Source organism: Eubalaena glacialis, chromosome 8 (assembly GCF_028564815.1).
Source record: "Eubalaena glacialis isolate mEubGla1 chromosome 8, mEubGla1.1.hap2.+ XY, whole genome shotgun sequence".
NCBI classification, from domain to species: domain Eukaryota; kingdom Metazoa; phylum Chordata; class Mammalia; order Artiodactyla; family Balaenidae; genus Eubalaena; species Eubalaena glacialis.
In genome coordinates this window covers 80,650,237-80,676,353 of record NC_083723.1, presented here as the reverse complement: position 1 = coordinate 80,676,353, position 26,117 = coordinate 80,650,237, and the positions used below count along the sequence as shown (strand labels likewise).

The 26,117-nt window shown below is 40.0% G+C and overlaps 1 protein-coding gene across 1 annotated transcript in view; it reads left to right on the top strand.

Moving 5' to 3' along the window:
- Positions 1-26,117, top strand: part of TRIL (TLR4 interactor with leucine rich repeats) — an 85,614-nt gene that overhangs the window by 3,060 nt on the left and 56,437 nt on the right. The window contains exon 2 of the mRNA XM_061198627.1: positions 13,136-13,241. The gene's annotated coding sequence lies outside the window, so the exon portion shown is untranslated. The remainder of the gene's footprint in view (positions 1-13,135; positions 13,242-26,117) is intronic.

Here is a 26,117-nt window from a genome sequence, read left to right as displayed (position 1 = left end):
CTCCCGCAGCCCACCTCAGGGGAAGATCTCATTTTATCCGACCTTCTCTTTTCCCCCTTTTGTGCGCTTGCCAGAGAGGCCAAAGGGGACAGATGGCTAATTCTGCACCACCTCCCAATCCCAATGCTCGCTCGTGAAGTAAATGGATGGTATTGGTGGTCAAGACCAAGAGTAGGGGACAAATGGATGGTGAGGTCCAGAGGTGGGAGGCCTTCTTAACGTGCAGACATTGGTGCAGCTATGAGAATGGAGTTTTGTGGGGTTTTTTTGGCATTGTAATGCAGTAGGCTGGTCCCCTTTGGGATAGAAAAGGGTGCACCTTGCTCCCTACGTCACCAGAAAGAGATTTGGATGCATGCTTTTTTTGTTTGTTCAGTGTCAAACAGAGGAGTTCTGTTTCTGTTTAAGGAAAAAAGAACTTATTACCATTACAAAGGAGGCTTGGCAACTGACTCCACTGGCCTGGTGGTCTCTGCCAAGAAGGGTGTTGTTGTAAACAGGTGGTAAAGTTTAACACACTCGCGGAGGAACTCTTTGTTGGTTGATAGAACATTCAGGAAAACTTAGTGTTTAAATAATTAGAGACACTATTTTTTTTTCAACAATGTGAAGAGCTCTAACATTTAACAAACTGACCAATAAACTCAAGGACTATTTTAGTTGAGCCGGGCAGTTCAACTATTTTCCTTTTAACATTAACACCACAAAAACTTTTGCTGACCTTGGGGTTAACTAAGATTACATAATTTCTCAAGAGAAGGCTGCATGCAAGACTTCTCTGTCAGGGTTGCTCCTGTGGCTTTTTAATTTTATTTTTTTAAACCTGTATGTGGAAAAGGAAATGTCAGTGCCAGACTCGATAGAAGAATGTAACGTGTACATAACCGATGACCCCATAGGGAATGCCGGTGTTCTAGTTCACTAACCACATCTCTGACAACCTGTCCAGATTGGAATAAATGTGATGTGGTACTTCTCACGTTTTTATCAGTGACACGCAGTCGACTGTGCCCTACTTCTCTTGAGTTGCACAGTTAAGTGATCAAGGTAAATTCCTAATAGGAAGTGAGCAAACGGTGACTTGCAATTGATAGTATCATGTTTGATCATGTTATTGTCTTTATATGAAAGAGTAGAGGGGGAAAATGTGAAAAAATGTACATCGGTGGTTGTGTGTTTCTACTAAAACCAGAAGCTTATGAGTACTTAAACCTCACTGTGAAATAATTATATATTTTGCAAATGAATCCCTCCATTACCCAGTGTTTTTTTCCATGTTATTAAATCTTTTCTTTTAGTTAATACTTGCAGTATTTCTTTTAAAGGTTTTTGTTTTAAACTTAGGGTTAGGCTCCTTTATTTGTTCAGTTGTTTTCAGCTATTTGGGATACTTTCATTCCCTGATATTTATGAAGTAGATGTTTATCACTAAATGTAGTGCTTTGGTTTACATTAATAATTTTGTGTGTGGTCTAAAAACGCAGTCACTTGGAAGATGTACAGGATGGTTGTATTCACCGTGGTTATAGATTCATTGGCAGTGGGGTGCTGGGGAGGCCACTGCAAAGGTGCTAAGGCTAACAGTGAATCTTCTGTTTAGGGCCTTAAGCCCCCGAGGGTCCTGAAGACTCAGGGAATCTATCATAGTCCAGGGATCCTTCAACCCCATTCCACTCCTTTTATGTTTGGCCTCCATTGAGCCAGGCCTGCCGTTGTCCCAACAGCTGAGTAGGGACACAGGGATTTAAATGAGCTAACCTTTGTTTATGTTCAGATGAGTAAATGTCCAGACCACTTAAAGTACAGCTGTTTTTCTGGCAGTCTTATCTGTGGGGTCCAAACTTAATAAACCACAGGAAATAGACTGTTATTCTTAGTTTGCTGCCAGGGCTTGCTTCAGATTCCAAGCGTATTGGTACTTGGGAGAAGTGTAGTTGTTTGCTCTTATTTGCAACCTTTTGGTTATCTTGCACCTTTTGTGCTCCTAGCTTTTTCATTCGGAGAGCAATTGCATTTCTTAGCTCTTGCTTTTACACAGTAGTGTAATAAAGTGAGTCCCATTGAAAGTCTGAAAAAGACCTCTGGTTCTTCCCACCACCTACCCTTTCAACTGCAAAAATCACTGAAAATGCTTAATGCCTAAATCCATGTAAAAACACTTTCACTGGAAAGTCTTTCAGTGGGAAATGAATAAATGTTATACATTGTTATGTTCAGTTATGTCAATAAACCCACTTACTAATGGAGATGTTTTCTTGTTGGAGTTTCCAAATATTTTATACCCTTTCATAATGGTACACTGCATTTTTCTACAGCAGTTTTCATCAATGGAAATGAAACATAAGCTGCAAGTCTTTCCTCTTTCATTGTCTTTTAATTTCCATTTCCACAGTAGAGTGTGGACTTAATTTTTAAGAAATGCTGTGTGACTTTCTAGCCAAAGAAACAATGAGATGACTCTAAAAGCAGGTGGTCAGCCGTGGTGTGAAAATGCTGTTAAAACACCAGTGACAGCAAAATGATGGGTCTCAGCAGGATTCAGCTGTTTAAAGGACACTGAATTAGAAGTCAAGCCCTTTGACTCTCATGGTCAATGAGAAGGAATTGCCTTGAACTGGAGGCCATCTTTGCCATTACGAAGTGCATGAAAAACAAAATTCCTAAAGAAAAAAAGAATAAACTTTGTAAGAGGTAGGAGTGTTCAATTAAAGAGCCATTGACACAGTCTGGAATGTGTTGGGGTCCTCGGCTCAGCCAGTAAGATTATTGCTTTCATGAGGGCAGATCATTTTGTGATGCTGCCAGGTAATAATTAGCATGTGATCAGACCACCTTCACTGATTTGCCAAACACCTGGTTTTCACCAGAAGTACAGTAACATGGGCAGCTACTGTATATTAAGAAACTATTACAATAGACACTGGATTACCTGGTATTTGTACTTAAGCACTCCCCCCTTTGCCTCTGAGAGTTGGGGATAAGTGATAATGAAGCATTCTCATGCCAGAAATGTATTCAAAATTCCAGACCATGACCCGGGATGAAGACAGATTCCTACCCAGCCTCATATCTTCATCAGCTCAGAGAATTATAACATCACTAAAGTTCAGAATGATTTTAAAGAAGTGGTGAAAGAATTTTAAGTCGTCTGAGATTGCATTCTTTCCATTTACTTAATCTCTTTGTGCCTTAGTTTCTGCAGCAGTTAAAATGGGAATCCTGGGTCCTGACTCCATAGTGCAATTTTAAGGAATAAATGGGTAAAAAGCGTTAGCACCGGTTACAGGGCAAGTGTTCAATAAATATTAGATGTATTATTGGTAGCAGTATTCTGTGTGCAGGATGACAGTTGTATGATACATTTTAGAAGTTTCACAGACAAGGCATTCTGCCCTAACCAATTAGAAGATTCATATAATGAGATTACAGTGACTCTCCCTTCCCCTTGTTTTGTTTAATTGAGGCTCTTCTATAATTTAGTGTGGAAGGATAGCTCTTGAAATACTTTCTCATTACTTAAAAAAAAGAAGTGAATATGCTAGTACTTGAACAAACTTTCCTATGTTTAGTAAACTGTTGGCATAAGTTAATTCATCCTTTAGATCGGAACTAAAGCTGCGTAAATGGTCTTGCTTACATAGGGCCCCTCTTCCCGTTAACTTAGTGATAGCATTTCCAAGTGTCCTTTTACCCTTAGTTTACTCAGAAGGATACTTGGCACACACAAGTGCTTTTTTCCTAGGGATTTCAGGTCACTTCATCCTTCTCAATCATGTGGCAAATAGTGTTCTTTTCATTTTGCACGGGAGACTGAAGTTTTTGGAGATTATGCTTACTTTTATTGACTACTGAAATAATTAGGAAAAAATGTAGCTTCCTGAAACCTGGTTGCTTTATCTTGAGGCAGACTACCAAAATATCCCATTACATATGTTTGAGAGATTTTAAGCTCCAGGCAATGTGATTCCGTAGGGACACAGAAACGTGGCTTTGTAATTTGGCTGTGAACTGGCATCGGATACTAGACAAATAAATTGTCATGTGCCAACATTGCAAGCAACAGCATCTCCTGGCTGTGTAACTTCATAACATTTCTTTCAAACTCACCAAAGTTTTAGAAATGCTAGCTCTGTGCCATAGTTAATGCTGAGACAGGCAGCACTGTTGTATGTTAAGACCAGCTGTAGCCAAGTAGCAATTATTCACCTTTCCAAGTTACAGTTTTTGATGAAGTAATGCTTACCCTGCAGCTGACTGTATACTTAACTCTTAGTATATGTACACTGTAGCATGTGCAGACATACTTTTAATGGTGACCACCCTCTTATTCCTTTCTTTCTCAATTGTGGTGTCTTTCTAAGGATTTTTATTTTAGGAAATTAAACTGAGTGCAAATAATAACAAACACCCATATTAGCACCACTCAATGACAGTTAACATTTTGCAATTTTTTTTTCAGCCTTAATAAATGTCTTTATTGACAAAACCCCTGATTTCCTTCCCCACACTCTGTCTTCTAAAGTAACTACCACTGTGAGTTGGATATGTGTCCTTCTAACAGTCAGTTCTCCTTATTCACAGAAGTTATGTTGTATAAGGTCACAGCAAACATTGAATTAGCAAATACTGAACCATTGCTCCCAGGAGAAATTCAGGGTTAGGTTCCTATGAGCCTCTGGTCACAACATTTTCATCAACCTATCAATATATACCCTTATTTTATGTGTGTTTCTGTTTAAAGACACCTTATTTAATATATATATCATTAACTTATTAACATTGAACTCATGCCCAACAGCACCATAACTCATGCCTGAAGGAAGTGTATCTAACTTGCGTGTTTTCCCCCTAAGACACGTCACAGCCTTTCTGCACTTAGGGACACTAGCCAAGACTTTTGCACTGTGCTTGGGAGCCCTTTTAAACAGCAAAATCTCCAACAAAAAGCAGGAAAATGCAAAAAATGTGGCACTAAGAAGATTCCCTTCTTTTTATGTCTAAGTAATATTCCATTGTATATATATATATATATATATATATATATATATATATATACCACATCTTCTTTATCCATTAATCTGTCGATGGAGACTTAGGTTGTTTCCATATCTTGGCTACTGTAAATAATGCTGCCATGAATATTGGGGGTGCAGGTATCTTTTCAAGTTACTGTTTTTGTTTTCTTTGAATAAATACTCAGAAGTGGGTAGCTGGATCATATAGTAGTTTTATTTTTAGCAATCTTTTGTCTTTTAAATGGTAACCACATCATGTGGTTGTATTGTTGATGATGGTGGCTTTGGGTGTGTGTGTTGAGGCTGGAAGTGGGAAGGGTTTCTTTTAAAACAATTTTAGTTTGATATTTTCTAGTTATTCTCTCTGAAGTGTTTTGCTCCCTTGCTACATGTGCAGAATCTCTATATTTCTTCTTTGGGACTGCTTATCATACATTTAAACTGTACCTACTTGTGTGTCTTTTCTTACCTTTGCACACTTACTACTTCCCCAATTCTCAGGAAGGGCTCCACAAAGAAAGAAGGACTAAGTACATCCCTGGGCTAAGTATATCCCTGACCCCACCTGCTCTGGAACCACTTTTCAGAAGGTGTTGACCTCTGCTTCCCGTCTCTTTTGAAAGACTTTCTGACACTCTTTGTGCCAAGGAAAAGGGTGACTCGCTCTGAGAAGAATATAGTTTGCTTCTTGGAAGATCTCATTTATGTGCTCTTAGTGCCTTCACACACCTTGTTTGGTTGTATGCTTTTTCTATTTCTATTGTGATTGCTGGACACACACACACACACACACACACACCAATTTCTGTTTGTTTTTGCCTTGTGCTTAATTCTGCTTAGGCTGTTCTTTCTTATACCTTGTTGGTGTCACTCATTATAACCATAGTACAATTATCAAGATCAGAAAATTTAACGCTAATAAAATGCTATTGTCAAATCTACATTCCATATTCAAAATTTGTCAATTGTCATAATAATGCCCTTCTTAGCTATTATCCCCTTGGATCAATGTAGAATCATGCATTGCATTTAGTTGTCATGTTATTCTCTCTTTTTTTCTTTCTTTCCCTCTCTTTCCATTTTTCAATTTTGTTTTCTTTTTTTTAAAGTAAGGTTTATTGAGGTATAATTTACGTAGAGTTCAATTTACCCTTTTTGAGTGTACAGTTCCATTAGTTTTCACAAATGCATACAGTCATGTAGCTACCACCCCAATCAAGATATAAAGCATTTCCATCACCACAAAAAGTTCCTTTGTAGTCAATCCCCTTCCCCCTGACTCCAGCCATGGGCAATTACAGATTTGATTTCTGTCCCTATAGTTTTGCCTGTTCTAGAATTGCATATATATGCAATCATACAGTATGTTGCATTTTGTGTCTGCCTTTTCCCCTCATCAAAATGCTTTAAGATTCATCCATTTTATTGTGTGAATCAGAAGTTCATTCCTTTCCGCTGCTGAGTAGTATTCCATTGTGTGGATGTACAACACTTTGTTTATCTATTCGCCAGTTAATGGATATTTGAGTTGTTTTCATTTGGTGCTGTTATGAACAAAGCAGCTAAAACGTTTGCATACAAGTCTTTGTATGGAAATGTGTTTCATTTCTCTTTAGTAGATTCCTAGGAGTGGGATTGCTAGGATGTTTGGTTAGGATGTTTGGTAAGTGTGTCTTTAACTTTATAAGAAACTGCCAAACTGTTTTCCAAAGTTGCCCTACCGTTTTGCATTCCCACCAGCAATATATGAAATTTCACATTGTTTTACACACTTGCCAGCACTTGGTTTTTCCCTGTTTCAATAAAGACATTCTATTAGGTGTGTAGTATTATTTTATTTGGTTTAATTTGTATTTCCCTAATGACTGATGATATTGAGAATCTTTTCATGTAAGTATTTGCCACTTGTGTATCTTTGGTGAAGTGTTTGTTCAAATATTTTGGTTTTTATTGGGTTCTTTGTATTCTTATGAGGTTATAAGAATATTTTATGTGTTTTGGATACAAGTCCCTTGTCAAATATATGTTATGCAAATATTTTCTCCCAGTCTGTGGTTTACCTTTTCATTTTCCTAGCGGTATTTTTCTTTACATTTAGGACTATAATCCATTTCATATTGATTTTTTATATGGCGTGAGGTATGAATCCAGCAAAGTTAACTTTTTTTTTTTGCATAGGTATATCTACTGGTCCAGCAACTTTTGTTGAAGAAACAATACTTTCTCCATTGAAAAATCTCTGCAACTTTGTTGAAAACAATCTATTGACCCTATGTGTGGGTCTGTTTCTTGAAACTCTATTCTGATCCATTGATCTATATGTCTGTCTTTGTGCCAATACCAAATTTTCTCGAAATCAAGTTGTGTGAATCATCCAAATTTTCTCCTTTATCAAAGTTGATTTTGGCTGTTTAGCTTTTTAAATTTTCCATAAAAATTTTAGAATCAGCTTGTTATTGCAACCAAAAAAAGTTTAAAAGCCTGGTGGGATTTTGATTTGGATTGCCTTAAATTTATAGATCAGCTGGTGATAATTGACATCTTAATACTGACTCTTGGTCTGTGAATACAGTATATCTCTCAATTCATTTAGTTCTTTTAAATTTCTCTAACAAATGTTTTATAATTTCAGCCTGCAAACCTTGCACCTATATTGTCAGCTCCATCTCTAAGTATTTCACATTTTTGATACTTTTGTAAATGGTACTTTTTAAAAACTTCAGTTCCCAAGTGTCCATTTCTAGCATATAGAAATAAAATTGGTTTTTAAACATTGACCACGTGTCTTGTGAACTTGCTAAACTTACTTAGTTCTAATAGCTTTTTAGTAGGTTCTTTTGGATATTTTATGTATGTCGTCATATTATCTGTGATAAAGGATAGTTTTACTTTTGCCTTTTATAACTTTCTCTTGCCTTATGGTGCGGGTTAGAAGCAGCAACCAAATGTTGAATAGAGGTGGTGAGATAAGGTTTTCTTGACTCATTGCTAATCTTAGGGAGAAAACAGTCAATCATTGACATTAAGTATGATGTCAGCTCAAGATTTTGTATATTAACAGATTCCCTTTATCAGAATGAGGAAGTTAGTTTGCTGAGAGTTTTTATCATGAAAGTATGTTGAGTTTTGTCAGTTGCTTTTTCTGCATTATTGAAATGATCATATTATTTTCCTTTTTAGTTTGTGGATATGGTGAATTAACATTGATTGATATTTTGAGTGTTGAACCAATCACAAATTTCTAGGATGAATCCCACTTAGTCATGATATGTTATCATTTTTATGTATTGCTAGTTTCAACTTCTCCATATTTTGTGAAGAAGAATTTTTTCATTTATGTTCATAATGCATATTTGTCTCTAGTTTTCTTTTCTTGTAATGTCTATGTCTGGTTTTGGTGCCAGAGCAATGCTAGCTCCATAAAGTGAGCACTGTTTCTTCCATTTCTATTTTCCGGAAGAGCTTGTATAGAATATGCATTATTTCTTCCTTAAATGTTGGTGGTTCACTTCTTTGCCTGAAGTTTTCTTTGTGGGAAGGTTTTTAACTATGAATTAAATTTCTTAAATAGATATAGGACTCTTCAGATTATCTAATATTATTGAATAAGCTTTGGTAATTTATGTCTTTCAAGGAATTTGCCCATCTCATCAAAATTATCAAATTTATTGGCATAAAGCTGTTTAGACTATTCTCTTATTATTCGTTTAATATCAGTAGAATCTATAGTGATGTCCCCTATTTCATTTTGGATATTGGAAATTTGTGTCTTCTCTCTTCTTTTCGGTTTGGCTAAAGGTTTGTCAATTTTATTGATCTTTACAAGAGTCAGCTTTGGATGTCATTAACTTTATTGATGTCATTGACTGTTGTTTTTCAGTTTTATTGATTTATGCTCTTATCTTCATCATCATTCTCAACTTTCTCCTTGCTTTGAATCTCTTCTTTTTCTAGTTTCTTAATGTAAAAACTTTAGATCATTGTGACCTTTTTTTTTTTCTACTAATACAGTCATTTAGTACTATAAAGGCTATCAATTTCCCCACAAATTTTGTTATGTTGTATTTCAATTTTGATTCAACTGAAAATATTTTCTGATTTTCATTATGGTTTCCCCTGAGAAGTGTGTTGTTTAATTTCCAAATATTTGGAGATTTTCCAGATATCATTCTGTTGTTGATTTCTAGTTTGATTCCTTTGTGGTCAGAGATTTCAATTCTTTTACACTTGTCAAAATTTGTTTTATGGCCCAGAATATTTTCTATATTGATAAACGTTCCATGTGCACATGAAAAGAATATATATTCTGCTATTTTATGTAAAGTGTCTAATAAATGTAAATACGGCTGGTTGATAGTATTGTTCAGCTCTTCTATTTCATTGTTGATTCTTTTGTCTATCTGCTCTATTACTGAGAAAGAAATGTTGAAGTCTCCAATATAATGTGGATTTGTCTGTTTCACCTTTCAGTTATCTCAGTTGTTTTTGTGTATTTTGAAGCTCTATTTTGGATTGTTTTATCTTATTATCTAACAAACCCTTTGTATTATGTAATGTCTCTCTTTATCCTTGCTAAAAATATAACCAGTTCAGTTTTCTTTGGGGGAAATTATATATATGTTTATATAAAATAATATATGTACTTATATATAACATATATGTTATAATACATACATATATTCTCATTTAAAAAAATCATTTCTGGTGCTCTATAATTATGAGAGTAAGTCCCAGTTTCTTCTGCCTGAAGAACTTCCTTTAACATTTCTTGTAGTTCTGTTGGCAGTGAATTATTTTGTCTTTTGTTTTCAGAAAATGTCTTTATTTTCTGAGATATTTCTTTGGGGGTGTAGAGATTTCTTCATTGACTTTTTTTTCTTTCAGTACTTTAGAAATGTTTCTCTATTGTCTTCTAGCTTGCTTAGCTTTTGGCAAGGGGTCTGCTCTAATTACATTGGTTTCTCTATATAATGTCTGTCTTTGTTCTAGCTGCATTCAAGATTTTTCTCTTTAAGTTGTCTTTCAGCAGTTTGCTTGTGATGTGTCCATGTGTTTTAAACATTGTTCAAACTGCTTAGGTCTCTTTGAGCTTCTTGCATCTGTGGTTGTCTTTCAGTAGTTTTAGGAAATTCTTAGCCATTTGAAACAGTTTTTCAAATATTTCTTCTGCTCTGGTTTCCTTCTCTCTTTTACCTGGACATCTAATTACGTGTATGTTAGACCACTTGTTATTGTCCTATGTACCTCTTGGATATTCTGTACTCCTTTTTCTTTTACACATTTAAAATCTTTGTAATTCAGTTTAGATAATCTCTATTGGCCTATCCTTAAGTTTACTAATCTTTTTCCAACTCGTTCTAGTCTGCTAATTAGCCCTTCAAGGCATTACTCATCCCTGATACCTTTTTTTTCCCTAGCTTTTTTTTGGTTTCTTTTTTTGTTTTTTTAATAAATGCTTTTTTAAATTAATTAATTAATTAATGTATGTATGTATGTATGTATTTTTGTCTGCACTGGGTCTTCATTGCTGCACACGGGCTTTCTCTAGTTGCGGCGAGCGGGGCTACTCTTCATTGTGGTGTGCAGGCTTCTCATTGAGGTGGCTTCTCTTGTTGCAGGGCACGGGCTCTAGGGCATACGGGCTTCAGTAGTTGTGGCACATGGGCTTAGTTGCTCCATGGCACGTGGGATCTTCCCGGACCAGGGCTCGAACCCGTGTCTCCTACATTCTTAACCACTGCTCCACCAGGGAAGCCCTGGTTTCTTTTTAAAAATGTTCCTCTCTGTTGAAATTCCATATCTGTTCATGCATGTTGTGTAACTTTCCACTAGATCTTTTAATATGTTAATTCTTAGTTGTAGTAAAGTCTCTGTCTAATTGTTTCAACATCTAGGCACTGAGTCTAGTTTTATTGATTGCTTTATATTTAAACAATAGGCTGTTTTATCACGCTTTTTTCTTCTGAGCTTTATAAGTCTTATAAATGAATGCTAGACATCATGTCAGAAGAATATGCAAGACCGAGACAAATAGTATTTATGCCCAGAAGTGGATACAACTCTTCTTCTGTTAGGCTATACCAGTGAGGAACTGAATCAACTAAGTCAGTACTTGAGCTGAGTTTGGATTTTCTTGTTGCTATTAGTGTACCACAGACTTCAAATTTATTCAGTCATATGCAGATTTATTTGTCAAACGGCATGTTTAACCTTGATTTTTTAAAGTGTTTATTTTCAGAAGCATTTATTATGTGTAGTAAATAAGAAATTTCCTTGATTTGACAGACTGTGTTTTTGGAGATTTTATACACCTGGATGTTCTTAAGTTTGTGTAATAATTTATGTTAATATAATACAAATTAGCACCCAGGAATATGTTTTATTTTTACTTAACTCTTAACCCCCCAACATTATATAAAACATGGAGACTCCTTTCCAAATAAAATTAATGTGAAATTCCTTTTGTAATGAACAGCTCTATGAATTGGATTACATGCAGGTAGTATCTGAAAGAGTTCAAGTGAAGGAGAGTGAAGAGTTGTGTACTTTTTAAAGCCCTATGTTTGGGGCTTTCAGTGTCAACTTGAGAACGTCATCAATCATGGTATCATGAATTCTCAATTAGACATTTTACTATATACTTCATTTGCTTAGGAAGAAGCCCTGTCTTGTAAAAGCCAATGCCTTTCTATTGTTCACATTGAACTCTAAACAAATACTTAACCTGAAACCAAACTGGTGGAGGAGGAACACAAAGAATTAGATACAGTAGGATTCTTGTTTAGTGGAATAATCCACAGATGCCCCACTCCTGGCAAGAACTGTGCAAACCTGATACTGTGTAATAATCACCAGATCTCAAAATTTTAGATAGACAAAAAATAGCTCATTGTCACAGAGAAAATAAAAATACTTAGTTTTATTATTGCCTATTATTAACTGGCAACATGGAATATCTTACAGAAGGGAGATGCTCTATTTGAGATTTTTATCTTTGTTTTTTTTTACATTGCCAAAGCTTTATTTATTTAGTAAATTTACACAATATTTTTCTTCCAAAGTGCTACACAGTAACAGCAACTAGGCAAGATCCAAAAGGCACTTAGTATTCCCTCTTCGGTTATTTTCACTGAGCTCTTTTCTAAGAGCTAACTCCAGTATCCAGCAGCTGTCTGGTTTAAGATGCAATGCACTCTCCTTTTTTTGCCTTCCAGGCTCTCCTGTCTAAATCTTTTTTTTTTTTAACATCTTTATTGAAGTATAATCGCCTTACAATGGTGTGTTAGTTTCTGCTTTATAACAAAGTGAATCAGCTATACATATACATATATCCCCATATCCCCTCCCTCTTGCATCTCCCTCCCACCCTCCCTATCCCACCCCTCTAGGTGGTCACAAAGCACCAAGCTGATCTCCCTGTGCTATATGGTTTTATATCTGTATTATTTACTGTATGTAAAGATTTAAAGTAAGTGTTGCATAAAGTGAGTATGTAAGACTCAAGTATTGACTATTTGGGGACAGAGGGCATTTAGTTTTGTTTCAGGCACTGTTTTAAGAGCTTTCCCTACACTGATTCATTCAGTCCTCACAGTAACTCTCTGAGGTAGGTACCATTACTACCCTCTCATTAGAGATAAAGAGATGGAGGCACAGAGAAGTTATATATTCAGACCAAGATCCCTGAGTGGGGAGGTGTTTGAGTCTTGATTGGAAGCCAGGCTGGCTCAAGTCCTAGCTGTCAATCCTGACACTCTGGGGCCTTGCATGCACACAGGACAACTGATAAGACATCAGGGGATTGTTCTTAAGGTTCACTGTAAACATGTCTTTTTTTCCCTAATACAACACTTTAAAAATCATCTGTAAGTAGTTTGGCCTTTATTTGTGCCCATTTTTCTTAATCTGTACTATACTTCAAGGACAATACCCAGAGTTACATTATTCATCTGTAAATATTTAATGAGAGACATGTAGTCCATCTCACAGCCACAAACGCTTCCTTCTGTCTTGACATGGATGGGTCACTGTCTTATGCTGTGAGGTTAGTTCTCTCCACTGGTTTGTGAGCTCCCTTAGGACAAAAATCCCATCTTGCATTTCTCTTTGTGTCTCCACAGAGCCTGGCGAGCTTAACGTAGAGTTCCTGGCTACCTGCTTATTAATGAGTGCTGCCAGGCAGCTATTCAACCTTTCCCACTGAGACACACATGCCAGACTGTTCACGTAAGTCATGTACACTCGTGTATCAGGGCAAGTCATTTAATAGCTGTAATTCCATCCAAATGTCCATTTATATAGCAATGGTTGAAAACTGATGGGTGCTGTAAGATGGTATATTTGACTCGGGGTACCATATGATTCTACTTTTTCTACCTTTAATATAGGAACATAGTTCTTAAAAAATGAACATTTGGGAAATTTAACATACATTTCTTTCCTTTGTGTACTATGTACAGATTTCATGTTGCTTAGAATAAATCTGGAATTGTGTCTTATTTATGTTGGTATTCCTATCATCTAACATGGTGCATTTCACATAGTAGCTTCTCAATAAAAGCCAGTGGATTTTTTTTTTTTTTTTTTTTAAATTTTAAGCATTAGTCCTATTAGAAGAGAGTTAGGCTAGGAGGAATTTTCCATAGAAGATCTTTCGGATCTACTGAAGCCTGAGTTTTTGCTTTCTAGGATGTGGAACAGAATATTTTTGTCAACACACTGATGTTATTTTCCACCTAGGCCCGTTTTTTAGTAACTTCTTCCCCCACAAAATCATGACTAAGACTTTAAAAAAAATCCAAGGCAAAACAATCATGTATGAATTTCTTTGTGCACCAGAAAGACACAATAAGACAAGTGTTTTTGTGAGATAAGGGACATTTCAGCGATATGGTGAAGCATGAATTGACGTATAGGCAACCAGTCTCACCAGGTAAATGATTATCTGCAGTTGCCAGAGTGAGCAGCTTCCATGGCTGATGAAGCTGCTGACCTTGGCATATTTATCATCATTACCCCAGGGGACAGAAACTAGTATCTGTATTCTTGTGAATACACATCCATAAAAGGAGACACAAGCTAGTGGAAAAGAATTTGTGTGTATAGGTGGTGTGTGTGTGTGTGTGTGTGTGTGTGTTGATAAGAGAGAGGGGGGTGGGGAGCTAGAGATGGTTTCTTACATTTTCTTTCCTCTTTTAACTCTTTTCTATTTTTACTGAAAAGAGAGGATGACATCAGTCTCTCATCTGCAAGCTCGGATTTATAATAGCTACTCCAGTTTGCAAGAGTTCTAGGGGCATAGTTTTTCCTTATAAGGGAGCTGAATACGGCTGCAAAACATGGATAATCTGTGTTATCATCTCTCAGGCTATGATTGCCATCCGATGAGGGGAGGCCAGGGGTGAGGGATATGACCTTGGATGATGCTGGTGCTGTCTCCCCCCAACCCCCTACCCCAGCATGGTACTAACTGCTTCCTGGCCTGGAGTTTAGAGGCAAGCTTTGGAACCTGAGTTCACAGACACCACCAAGCCTGTTCCCTGAAGCTGTTGTGGAGAAGGGGGTGTGGGTAGCAGGGCGCTAGGTGCTCAGGTCACAGTGGTCCTGGAACAAGGTTAAGGAGATAAAAGAGGCTTTATTTCCGGAACAAAGTGGTTGCCATGTGTTTTGGTTTGCTAGGGCTGCTGTAACAAAGTACCATGGACTGCCTGGCTTAAACAACAGAGATGTATTTTCTCAGAGTTCTGGAGACTATAAGTCCAAGATCAGGGTGTCAGCAGGGTTGATTCCTTCTGAGGGCTGTGGGGAAAATCAGCTCCACACCTATCTCCTAGCTGCTCGTGGTTTTCGGGCAATCTTGGGTTTTCCTTAGCTTGTAGATGCATCAGCCTGATCTCTGCCTTAATCTTCGTGTGACATTCTGCCTGTGTCTAAATTTCCCCCTTTTATGAGGACACCAGTCATATTGAAGTAAAAGCCTACCCTACTTCCATATGACCTCATCTTAATAGTAATTACAACTGCGATGACCCAATTTCTAGATAACGTCTTGTTCTAAGGTACTGGGGGTTAGGAGTGCAACGTCTGAATTTTGGGGTCAAGGGGGAGACACAACTCAACCCCTAACAGAATTCAACGTGTTGATGGTTGATTTAGTTGGGAGTATTTTCTTGATTATTACTTAAAGGATATAGGGAAGGGACATGGAAACAGGGGAGGAAATGGTGGAGCAGTTGCTTTTTTTCTTCTGACAAAGAATCAGGACCTGGGAGACTGAAGCCTGTGGGGAGAAGTAGTAGGATTCCCTCATTGTGCATCAGGATAGTCATGTTTTTGAGGACACAGACAGTATCTGAGTTGAAATATGATCTGTGGGTCAGAGCACCTAAGTCCGCATAGCTTTTGCAAACTCCCAGTGGTGTGTATTTCAGCCACCCAGACAAAATTACCCAAAGTCTTTGCCTGATGCCTTCATAAATTTGGTGGTGCTCACCTGAGGGGCCTTTCTCCTTTCCTGGGCTCTCAAATATAGTGGGAACTATTTGAGAAGGAGAAGGTCCATCAGAACAGTCCTATCCTTTCAGCCACTTATTTTCCTAGTAGTACAGTGTTTTCAAGATAAGTGATCTATTTCCTTAACAAATGCCAAGGTAGAATGATGTTTCGCTAAGACTGGGCGCCGGATGCTTTGTGAGATATCTTGTATGCATTATGTCAGTCCTCAGAGAAGCCAATAATATGATTATTCCCATTTTCCAGATGAAGCAATCAAGCCTTAGAGTTCAGCGACTTGCCCAGGGGCTTATAGGCATCAAGTGGCAGTTGATTACTGTCTGTATTCGTTGCACTCCGCCTCCCTGCTGCCCTAAGTTTTTGAAGATAAGTCTTTGAAAGACGTGGATTTTTTTAAAACAAATCTTAAATATCACATTGAGATAAGAATTCTTTATTTTTATTTTTTTTTATTTTGAGCATCCTGTGTAAAATGAGGAGACTGGATTTATTTAGATGATCACCATGTGTCCATGTAGCCCTAAAATGCATCTGAAGTTTTGATTTTTATTTTCCTGTTTTGGATGTAAAAAGGAGAGGATGTAGGCTGTCGATCTGCTTTTTTTTTTTTTTAAGATGGAATTTCACCATCTCCTTGTGGAATTTCCTGGTTCTCAACCAAGTATGTAGATCCCGCCTGTCAGAAGCTCATCTATTTTAGACTGCAGTGGGATAATAATCTGGTTATTTGGGGGGTCTGGTCTTTGGAGCCTCCTGTTTTTCTTTTCTTCTGCTCTTACTGCTCCCGCAGATGTTCAGAGCTGACCACATGCAGCCTCCCTGGCACCCAGCAGTAACCAGTCTCCCTGGCCAGGGAAACATGCCCGCCTTTCTATGCTGAGATCAGCTCCCACTCTGGGCACATCTCCTGTGGGCCAGCCAACAGGCTTTGACTGATTTAGTTCAGGAAGACTCGCTTGTTTGTGGACATGGTAATGACGCCAGTAAAATTCAATTACTGGATCCCAGAGGACTGCAGCAAGCGATAATAAATTAGGAAACATGAGCTTTGGAGTATCTGAACTGAAATTATAATGGGGCTATTGAAAAACAAACAAACAAAAATCCTAAGCATTCATTTAATAATAGATGCTGCTGCTTTCCCCACCAAAAATTAGTTCATCAACTAACCCTTTGTTCTTGTCACAAGGAATATGCCTGAGACACAGCCAAGAACATTTTGTCTTAATTACTTGGTATTGTTGTTGCCCCCAGAGCACACCTGGCTTGGGGGGTAATTGGTACACAGGGAGGAAGCAGCCGCCTGGAGGGGCCTCCCAAGGCCACGGCACTAATCCGTGCCGGGCTCACAGATGCTCGCTGCCCATGGCCTTGGGTTTCAGGTTGCCATCCTAGGCTGAGGTTTGAATGGAGGTTGTAACCTCAGAAGGTCCGGCTAGCACTTAACCACTGACATCCATCAAGAATGTCAAGGCTCGCATTGTCTCATTAATTTGAACCAGCTTTCCTGCCCTCAGATCCTTTTTCATTCCTATCCTTTCCACTCTGTCTTTCTTGCTTTGTGAGCAGTTTATAGCCTCCCCTGTTTGTGCCTTCCGCCTGTGAGTTGTGGCCTGGAGGGCCACTCTTGGGGAAAAGGCACCTTTCCCCTCCTCCGTGCCATAAGTGGAACTTGCAGAATTGACTGATGTTTCTGCTGCAATATGGATTTCAAGCACGTGAAGTGAGAAAAAACATTGCAGGCAGTCTGGATATCTCTGTTTTGCAGATAATCTTAAAGTTAAAATGGTTTGTCATTGCTATCTTCCTTCACTTTATTTCCTTTCTCATCCAGATCCCAACATCCTAGCGTGTAACACAGAACTGATGAGCAGAGGAGATATGAAAAAGATGGCAAAGGTGCTAGAAAAAATTTCTGACTTAGCAGCACAACATTTTCACCTGCAGTAAATGTCTTTTGAGGTATCTACTGAGACCAAGCCCCTTTCTTGGAGAATTGGTCCTGACCTCCCATACCACATGAAGAATAGTGAGTGTGGATCATGCTTAATTTACGAGACCCCACAAGGCTGGTCAACTGATGACCCAAGCTGGGCACAGTAGACTCTTGCTCCAGGAACTGGAAAGTGGGCTGGTTGTTTGGTTGGGCTGGAGCTTGGAGAAGGCAGAGCTCTGGAGTTTGGGGCCACCATTTTCAGCCATGTGTCCAGAGAGGTGGAAAGCGAGGGGGTGGGGGAATTTTGCCGTGAATCAGAGACGGTGAGGGAAGCAGATACCAGAGACTGCCCATCCCTGGAGAGCCAGGCGAGTCACTTCCTTGATTCGGAGTGACTCTCCACTTCCTATTTTCAGACGCTTGTGAAGCCTGATTGCCCTTCATTGGGAACCCTTAGGGTCTCCCAGTAAAGTCTCCCTTTTTGCTTTGGCTGCTCTCAATAGGTTAGTCTGTGTGTGTGTGTGTGTGTGTGTGTGTGTGTGTGTGTGTGTGTAAACTACATTACCATCTAACATTTCCTTGGGCTTGGATGGCATCTGAGAACAATGTCATGAATGGCTATCTATCATGAGACTTGGAATATGGTAGGTAGGCCCCATTACATATGTGTCGAAAGGATGGTTAGAATAGCCCCGGCATCGCGGGCGGTCTTACTGTAGAAGGGGAAACCTTCTATAAAGGATGACCCTCCATTTCCCTTTTGGTCTCCCCCCAGATCTTGCATGTGTCCTCTCTATAAGACCTTGTGCCAGGTGCTGCCTCTTTTTTAAAAAACATTTTTTATTTAAAAAACTTTTTTATTGAAGTCTAGTTGATTTACAATGTTGTGTTAATTTCTGCTATACAGCAAAGTGATTGAGATATATATATATATATTTAATATTCTTTTACATTGTGGTTTATCTCAGGATGTTGAATATAGTCCCTGTGCTATATAGTAGGACCTTGTTGTTTATGGATGTTACCTCTTTTTTTTTTTAATTTATTTATTTATTTATTTATTTATTTATTTTTCGGCTGTGTTGGGTCTTCGTTTCTGTGCGAGGGCTTCCTCTAGTTGTGGCAAGTGGGGGCCACTCTTCATCGCGGTGCGCGGGCCTCTCACTATCACGGCCTCTCTTGTTGCAGAGCACAGGCTCCAGATGCGCAGGCTCAGTAGTTGTGGCTCACGGGCCTAGTTGCTCCACGGCATGTGGGATCTTCCTAGACCAGGGCTCGAACCCGTGTCCCCTGCATTAGCAGGCAGATTCTCAACCACTGCGCCACCAGGGAAGCCCCCTGGATGTTACCTCTTAAGCTTCAAATCTTCATTACCTCTTCATCTCATTTGCTTCTTGGCCAATGCCTGCGACACGTCCCTCTTCTCAGCACCATGAAAGATTTTTTTCTAAGATGTGCAGACATGATAAAAATTTAATGTATTATTTTATCAGGGGTGAGAGAATTTGTGGCACATTATCTTAGGGCTTGTCTCAATTAGGGGGCGATTCTTTCCATCACAAAGAGACCAGAAGTTTCAGGACATCCGGGGACAAAAAGCAGCCAAAGGATTTTACTGTCTTTTTATTTCCCATGAAATATAGCGCTAAGCAGTGTTCATATTTTACCCACACTGCTTCTTGGCCTCTGTCAAAGGAGGGATTTCCTGCAGTGCCCCAGCTGTTCTGGGGCCTGCACTAGGGTGGCCGGTGGGGAAGGAGGACACACAGAGGGTTCTGCTCCTGCCACAGCTGTGCTTGCGCAAGCGACCTTCCCTCAGGGCAAAAGCCTGTGGAAATGTCCAGTCTGACTCTCTTGTCATCTGGCACGATGAAGGGCAACTGTCTCTCTATTGTCTACCAGAAAATGAACGAGCAAGCACAATCTCTAAATAAAGGGACACTTGAAGAGATTATACCCCCTATTTTCTTGGTGTTAGTTATCTTCTGGAAAAAAAGCATGGGTCTTTGTGTAACTTATTTAAAGAACTATGGTCACAGTTCATTAACCTCACGTTCTCCTTAGAAGGAGAAATCAGAATACAAGGTGTTTGTGCCAATTATAACTCATGGCGTGTCAAGCCCTGTGCTAGGTATTTTTGTAGGTACGTCATTTAAATGTTACTACAGTAAGGCCCTATTACTACTGATTTTCTAAGAAGTTAAGTCAGTGCTTAAAAGGTCACGTAGCTGGTAAGTAAAAAAATCTGGTAAGAAAAGGCCACACAGCTGGAGTGTGGCCCCAAGTTTGCCTGACTCTTAAAACTACGCTAGTTCCACTGCACTCTCATGCGATATTTCCCGAATTTGTCTGCTAAGACTTCTCAGCGTGAGTGCTTGTTGAAAATCCCATCCTGATATACGTCTATGTATAACTGATTCACCTTGCTGTACAGCAGAAAGTAACAACATTGTAAATCAACTATACTCCAATAAAAATTAAAAAAAAAAATCCAATCCTGGGACCCACTACAGATCGAATAAATCAGAATTGTCTAGAAATGGGTATAGGAATTCATCCCAGGTGAAGCTTATCAGGCAAGTTAGATAAATGCTGCTGTCATGCCTTAAATGCTTTCTTTTTTTCCTTTTTAACCCAGTAATTCTTGACAAGGTGTGTGCTACAAAAGTCTTTTCTCTTTTTAATAAGCTTTTTATCTTGGAATAATTTTAGATTTACATATAAGTTGCAAAGGTAATACAGAGAGGTCCCATATACGTTCTCCAACCTATTTCCCTCTGATGTTATGATCTTACACAACCATGATACATCTGTCAAAACTAAGAAACTAACACTGATCAGTTATTATGAATTGTATGAGGCCACCACTTACCCTGGACACAATAACAGAGAAGGAAAGGGAAAGACAGGACAGCCTGTAGTTCCTTTTTCTTTCCTTAATTCTCAGTAAGCAAAAGGCAGAGAGCGTTGGTAGAAGGCCTGTGATCAAGAAGCGATTTGAGTTCATTTTGTGCAACATTTCCACCATTCTGGTAAGAATGAAATACATATGCATGCATGAGCTATGAAACGGAAGCTGTGTAATTTTGATGGTTTCATGTATTAGTTAAATGCACTTCTATTTGCCTTTAAAACTAGCATTGCATTGTGTAAAGATGAACAGTGAAATTCACATGAACACTTTAAAGTTGTTTTTTTTAAAAAATTATTAGCACCTTTAATTATTTATTTATTTATTTATTGGCTGTGTTGGATCTTTGTTTCTGTGCGAGGGCTTCCTCTAGTTGCGGCAAGCGGGGGCCACTCTTCATCGTGGTGCGCGGGCCTCTCACTATTGCGGCCACTCTTGTTGTGGAGCATGGGCTCCAGACGCGCAGTCTCAGCAGTTGTGGCTCACGGGCCTAGTTGCTCCGCGGCATGTGGGATCCTCCCAGACCAGGGCTCGAACCCGTGTCCCCTGCATTAGCAGGCAGATTCTCAACCACTGCGCCACCAGGGAAGGCCCACATGAACACTTTAAATTTTAAAGTTTTCTTTACTTAGCATGACATTAAATAGCAAGTTAAAAATACCATAACAAGTTGAGGTAGAGGCTAGAGAAGAAGGAAAAAAAGTTATATTTTTGTTCAACTGCACTTTTTCCCTACTTTTTGGACAAAGGGCCCCATATTTTCACTTTGCCCTGGGTCCAACAAAATATGTAGCCAGTCCTGTTGACCCCTAGTCAAGAGCCATTGCCTTAACTTAATGAAGTCACCAGTGGTGGTGATGGTGGTAACCAGGCAGATGTCTGGAAAGATGTCGGGGACAGAGAACTTTCTGCCATCCTAGGCGATTACAGCCATGGAGGGGCCTTATATTAACCAGCCCTGCCTGCCCAGATGGCTGCAGGCCTCTCAGGGTGATTCCTATGCTTTGAACACTCCTGCATATGGCCCAGGGGCAGGAGGATTCCTGCTGCATCTTCTCAGTGGCCAAGTGCTTTTTGATGCAGAAAGTGTAACAGCAAATGCCACATCAGGAAGCAGTTAGACCTTTGACCTGCCCCAGGCATGTGGCTTTTGCGTGGACCACTCGCTATTATACTGCATAATTATTTCTGTGCTCCAGTGGGCAGTTTTTCTTGTTTAGCTTGAATATTAAATCAAAGAAATATCTTCTGCATCTACCAAACCTACTAACTCATTCACCACGGAAGGGGGTGTTTGTGTGAAGAGGCAGCACAGTGGGTTCGGGACATCAGCTTTAATTTATATCTGAAAACAAGTTAGGCTAATGGAGCAGAACGGATACAAATGGCTGTACAGCAACCTGCCCCAGCAAACAAAACGTGGCTCTGGTAATTCACAGACACAGTGGCATTCTCCTCTACTTGGAAATTTTCATTGCCATGTGCCTTTTAGGATAGGGTGTTCCTTTCAAAATAAGCAAGATGTCCAGCTGGTGGTGTGGGTGCATCCTTCCCCAGGGAGTGAGGCCATGCTGTGTGACGTGGAGAGATGCTGACCACGAGTAGGAAGAGTAACCCTCCGTGTGCTAGGGTGGCTGCTGGCAACCCTGGGTGTGGACTGGCCCTTCTTGTCCTGGTGAGAGTTGTGTCCCTGGTGGTAAGACATGTGACCAAGGATCGGGCAAGGTTAGTAGGTGGCCAACTCAAACCTGCCCCATAGCCCTCCCCTCTGTGAGAATCAGAACAGGGGTCATCGGAACCTCCATCCCCCCTCCCTCCTCCTCCCCAGCCAGTGTCACGGGGATCCTACCAACTTGGAGATCTTCTCTGTATGTTCTTGCACTGCACCCCCGTTCCCCAACTCCTTCTAATTTATACCCTTAGAGTGTCTTTTCTGGAATTTTCTGGAATTGTTTCCCAATTGGTCTCCCAGCCTCCTCTACCTACCTGCTGTATAGAACTATGAAAATGGTCCTTTACAGACTGAAATTTGATGGTTTGGATCCTTGGATTAAAATCCATTGTTTCCATAGCTGTGAGGACAAAGTTTTCCCTCTTAGTATGCGAGGTCCTAAAAGCTCTTTCCAGAATGTTTTTCCCCCAGCTACCAGCAAAGCTCATTCCTCTCTTCCTTCAGAACATGTTTCAAATATTCAAACTGAAACCAAACACCCTTGACACTCCTTATCTTTCTCCCCACCCCTCATTGCCCCCCCCTCCCCCCACTGGTGTGTTTCGATACCACAATGCACTTGTCAGCTTGTTGGTTGATAGACTCTTATCTTCATTTTCCTCCTTTATGGTCTTTTTCTTCACCTGCACCAAGGTAATTTCTGCCAAGTTGGGTATTTTTCTCTAACTTACTCGCTGCTGTATCCCATCCCTGGCACACTGCCTGGTCCATAGTAAGAACTCAATAGTTATGTGTTGAGTGAATTGTCATATGGATCTGAGCCTCACCTACTTCTCTAGCTGTGTCCCCTGGCACCTCCCTAAAACACCCTGCGCTCCAGCCGTGTTAGATCCGTGAAGATCTGTATCACGCTTCCATAAATTTGTTCATGCAGTTCCTTCCCCCTGCAATACCCTGTCTCCCCTTTTTACACATGCCACTCTCTTCTTCATCCTTCTGCATTCCCCTGGGGCCTCAGCAACCCCATCGTGCCTTCCATAGTGCACACTCAGCACTGGACCACGCTAAATGGGGCTTGGTTAGTCAGCATCCTCTCCCAGAGATGCTGAGCAGCCCAGGACTAGATGGTGCCATTTGGGTCTTTCTCCCCACCTTGGTGTTTCAGATGTTTGATGAATAAATACACAAATGAGATGCCCAAAGACAGACAACAAGTTAGTGGCAAGGACCAGAGTAGTGCCCAGATATGCTGGTCTTCCATCCATGGTACTTTATTTCCATCAGAGAACTCCTCTGAGAAGACATTCTGCCAACTTCCTGAAACCCACAATGTAGTTTCTGCACTTTACATCCGCCTTTACCAGCTTCCTGGTACCCAGCCTCTATTTTTTCTTTCAAAGACACATTTTTCTTCATTTGTCATTCTCCTAATTCCCTACATTAATAACAGTATCACCTGATTAATCAATTTTCACAAAGTGACTGTTAAAGCACAGAGATTTTAGGCATGAAGGTTTTGTTGAAATTTGTTTCAGATGTTTTGACGTTACTCAAACCAAAGGAATATATCCTGGGCACACTGGCAAGTTTTTTTGGTGTCTGTTCCATGAATACGTTTTATTTTTCATGATGAATTTCAAACACACATAAAAGTAGTAGGGATAGTACAATAGTAGGAATAGTACAAGCCTCAAAGATTCATTACTCAGATAAACAATTATCAATGATTTGCAACATTTCCTTTTTCTTTTTTATTCTTTGTTGAATTATTTTAAAGCTTATCCCAGACATCACATCATCTTATCCTACTTCAAAATGCCTCTTTTTAAAAAGAAAAACATAAACACAGTATGTTTATCACCCTTTACAAAATTAAAAATAATTCCTTGGAAATATAATACAATTTTCATGGAGGTATTTGAGGTGCAGCTTCTCTGTATCTCTCTAATTGTATAACAGAACAGAAATAACCCACACTAAGGAGGGATAGGGGTATCCATTTTACCTCCTCACACATTTAAGTTGGAAGTTTGAAACGGCCCATACTTTTTCCCTGGATGGATGGGCCTTCCTTGGGGCTTTCTTACTAATCTGGAATTTTCTCCTGTCAAGGGTCTCAGTAGACTTTGGCTTTGGAGAGTTGCGTTCTCTCTCTGGCCCATCCTCAGGCCATGCTTCCACAGTCTAGTCCCTTTGAGGGCTGGCACCTCTGCTTACCATCTACAGGCCACCTATATGCCGAGGTTAAGTTGAACTTAGATGACCAGGGATTTCCATTTTCTGCCTTCCTTGTTGGCCCTGGCACCTCATAAGCAGAAAGTGTTCAGATTAGTTAAGTGAATAGCATTCAAGTTAAAATGTTCAAAATCCCGATATCACCTATACCATCCATAAGGCCAGGGAGAGAGCACCAAAGAGACATAGGGTCTGGATGTCAAAACAGATGGCTCTGCTAGCCTTATCATCCTCCAAGGCTAGCAGAGCCTTTCTTGCTTTACAGGAAAGCCCTTGGCCGTGGGCGTGTCCTCCCCACAAGATCCTCTCCTGGCTTGCAAGCACCGAAGCCCACAGTGCCCATCCCGCTCACAACCTCCCGGATTCGGCAGGATCCAACCCCTCCCCCGCCTGCCCTCTTTCCTCCACCCACCCCTGAGGCTCATTTCCCTCCCTTCTGGAGCGCCCCTTGTTTTCCCCGTTGCTAAGTAACGTGGTGCGCTCTGGCAGTGCCGGCCGTCGCCTGCCTGTCCAACCCTGCCCGATTCAGATTATTCAGATTAACCCTGTGAAGCCAGACTTGGTTTAAAAATCTGGGGCTGTGTGACAGTCCAAAGAACCACATCGAGGAGTCAATAACAACCCACACCTTGCCTTCCCTAGCAGCCTGTCCTTTCCGGGAGGAAGGAAGCATGGTGGCTGCGGGCTCCGTGCCCACATGCACTTGACTTTGAGTTCTGCACCCCCCGCCCCCCCACTTAGTGACCGAGTGACTTAGTAACTTCTAAGAAGTTACTCACCCTCTCCAGCGAAGTCTTGGTTTTCTCATCAGTGTTAAGGGGATAATAACATAACGGTTTCTGCATTTGTCTGCTCTGAGGATTAAATGAGTTCACGTGTGCAGGGTGTGCAGGATAGTGTCTGCTATGTCCTCAGATGTTTCCACCCGCATCTCACAGGTAAACATCAGTCACATGGTCCCTCCTGACTGCAGAGGGAAGGGGAGCAGAGTTTTGTGGGATATTTGCCAAGCACAACTGCTTCTGCCACAAGGATGGAAAATGGAAAACTGATGTTGTCACTTGCTGTGAATAAGAGACGGTCATAAACAGATGCAATGAGGACAGTGTATTAAATTCTTGGTAGATATTTTTGCCTGCTAAACATTCTGATTCTTAGGTTTATTTAGTTTGTCTGAGATGTTGGGGTGGGGGGAGAGAAAGAAGAGTTGAAGACATCCTAAAACATATTAGCACAAATGGAAAATTTCTCCCTGAAGGAATCAGAAAGATAGAAGGATGATTGAAAGAGGAATAACTTTCTCATTATATAATTCAGTGTTGTTTAATACCTTGTCCATGTCCTATCTAAAATCATCTCTCTTTCTACTTAAAGTCTGAGGGAGAGCAGTGGTCCACATGCCACACTCTGGGAAATGCTGTCCTCGTGGGCCTGGGTCCACATCATCCTCCAAGGCAGCAGCAAATATTTGTAAGATTTGCTGTGTGCCTGACACTGTGCTCTGGCTGCTATGGACACAGAGTTCATGGTGACAGTCCCTGCCCTTAGATTTCATAGACTGGAGAGAGAAATAAGCCAGCAGTATACGGAACACATTTGGGAAGTACAGGTTGTTATTGGAGTGACCCTTGAAGGACAGCAGATTTTTAAAGAACAATTCCATAATGTCCTTCTTGTGGTGTGTTTACTGATTTTATTTCCTTTTAATTTCTCTTTCAGTGGTATTAATGGTATTCTATTTGAGGTGAAACCCACTGGTAGAAGAAAAAAAGATCAGCTATTATTTTCTAGATACTTTGAATTTTGTGCCCCTGAGACATCAAACGTCCTCAGAGG